This window comes from Montipora capricornis, chromosome 3 (assembly GCF_036669925.1).
Source record: "Montipora capricornis isolate CH-2021 chromosome 3, ASM3666992v2, whole genome shotgun sequence".
NCBI lineage: Eukaryota > Metazoa > Cnidaria > Anthozoa > Scleractinia > Acroporidae > Montipora > Montipora capricornis.
Window position 1 is genome coordinate 37,749,944 of NC_090885.1, and position 2,500 is coordinate 37,752,443.

Sequence of the window (2,500 nt, forward strand, 5' to 3'; positions counted from 1 at the left end):
TTTTGCCTTGGTAGCATTACCATTTCTTTGCATGAATTCTAGCACACCTCTCGAGAAGATCTCTTCACAATGTGGCACCGACTGTTTCTGCTTGCCAGTCAATGCCTCATAGGTTAGACCAGTGGCTGGATTGTGAAGGGCATCTCTGAAGTAACACAGATTTACCCCATGAATCAATCCTGAACGAAGTCACTCCGTGATACGTTTTAAGACATGATTATGATCCTCCCTTTCATGTAAGAATTCACCTGTCAAATTGCACAATTCAGGTTGGTAGAGATGTTTGCTGAAGTCTACACCACAATCTTGCTTCAGCTGCTTAATTTTGTGGCGAAACAGGTAAATTGCCATCAAGGATTTAAGGCAGTCCTTTGTATCATCTTCCCTTCCTGTAAATAAACATAGTACATGTACAAAATCAGTATAACTAAGAAATGTATGTTTCCAAACCATCCTAACAAAACTACATATGTACATGGGTGGATAGTAATAATCAAAACTTTGCAAAATAAACATCAAAATACACGTTTTTCTGTGATAACACCGGAAATGGCAATTTCAAAAGTCCAGCAATATTTTGTGTCTAGAGGACAATATTATTGTTTACAACAAACAACCTTTTAGGTACAGTGCTGAACTCCTTACTTTTTTGGACCAATAATTATTAGTACAATGTACGGTTAAGCGGGGGCTGTCAGTGGCCATGTGTTTTCTCATAAGCACTGATTTTTGAATTATTTTCAACTCTCTTTTAGTTAATTATATTTGCAGTACTCATCAGTTTCTTGATCAAATATATAGTACAAAGTCACCTAAAAAGAAGGTAACATGACTCATACCACTATTATATTGAGAAGGAAATGTCAATTGCAAAAATAATTACTAGATATAATTATTGTTGTGAAATATTATACATTTTCGAAATGTTCATCTGGAACCCGAGGGCTTGGATCATAATTAGAAAGCTTTCTTTTCATAATGCGGATGGCAGCATGAAATGGAACATAATTCCCTCCAGTATTCATGTAGTCATACAGCCACACAATGTCCTCCTGTGGAATTGCTGCATGTGGTAGCTTTGCTTGAACAGTTGCAAGGTTGCTCTCATTGCCTAAGAAGAAAAATATACCAATAAAGACTCTATTCAAAGTTCAGAAAAATGTAAAGCACTATGCAATGCAGCTACTTGGAATGTCTCAAAACAGCAATCAGCAAGAATAGTCAGTTGGACACAGACTCATTCCAAATGAATATACCTCTGCAAAAGACTTCTGTCCTGAGTGGCTCTTGAACATACAGCATGTACATGTATGTATACTTATAACTAAAATGGCAGCAACAGATTTTGCACATTTATTTGGTAATCATATAAACATGTGCGAAATACTGTCTTATGGTGTTCACATTGATTGTGTCGTGCCTCTGCTTTTGAATCCATAATCAACTGAATAATGGAGATTGGCCTACTGGAGCCCATGGTGCGGATATAATTGAATTCGCCATCTGTAACGAATCCTGTAAAACCAAAAAAACGTTTCTAAATACTAAGTACTTTGCTTGGATAAAATATAAAATTCTCAGAACTCCCGCCCCCCACCCAAAAAAAAAAAAAAAATAATAATAATGCATGGTCTCCAGTTGGTAAAATAAACTGTCAGATTGAAAAAGGTTTTACTATCTTTGCAACATTGAAGAAAAGTAGACATTCTAACAGAGAGAAGCAGCAACAAGTCTTTAAGGGGAAAAGGACTGAAGTCAGAAATGTGCCTAGACGCTGCCTGTTACCCAGGGTTAGGAAATTGTCCATCCACCAATAATTATTTATCATTAACTGTAAATCAACAAGATCCCCTAAAAAATGGCCGTCCACAGGATAGCTCCATGGCCACCAGGCTAAAACCGTGCCAAGACATTTCTCTTGAATTGTACAAAGCAGTTTTACTCTGCAAGATCTAATTATATGCACTTAAAATTATGTTACATGTATTTATACGTGAAACGACTGGTCTTCACACACGTTGTATGCCACAACATGTTAACACTGTATGGTACTGTGTTTACCTATTTACAGTACAGTTACTTACCAACCACAACCATTCCAAGATGAGCCATGGTGCTTTTAAGCTCATCACGCAGTTCTCTTAATCTGCAATCAGTTACACTATGGTATGGGAGGAATCTCACAGGAACTGCATATGGTTTCAGATCTCGCTTCTCGTCTGCTATCATGAAAACCATAAGGTGCGAGGCTGCATCTCTCTTCTTGGAATACAGTGACTGGACATATTCAAGAAGCCTTTTTCGCAAGTTGGAGAGATCACCAGCAATATTGCCACCCCTTGTGTTTGCTGAAATTCGACTATGCAAGCGTGTCGAGGAAGACTTCAACTCCTTATTCATGTTCAGGAGGGTCTTGTAACCTTCACATTCCCAAGCCAGGGCAAACAAGGTATCCTCGGATACATTTGATTGCCTTTGGTTAGTGGCATATTTTTCATTT

At 37.8% G+C, this 2,500-nt stretch overlaps 1 pseudogene; it reads right to left on the bottom strand.

The window, feature by feature from the left end:
• The window catches only part of LOC138041347 (uncharacterized), a 1,265-nt pseudogene extending 240 nt beyond the window's left edge, over nt 1–1,025 (bottom strand).
• Nucleotides 1,026–2,500: the final 1,475 nt, after the last annotated feature.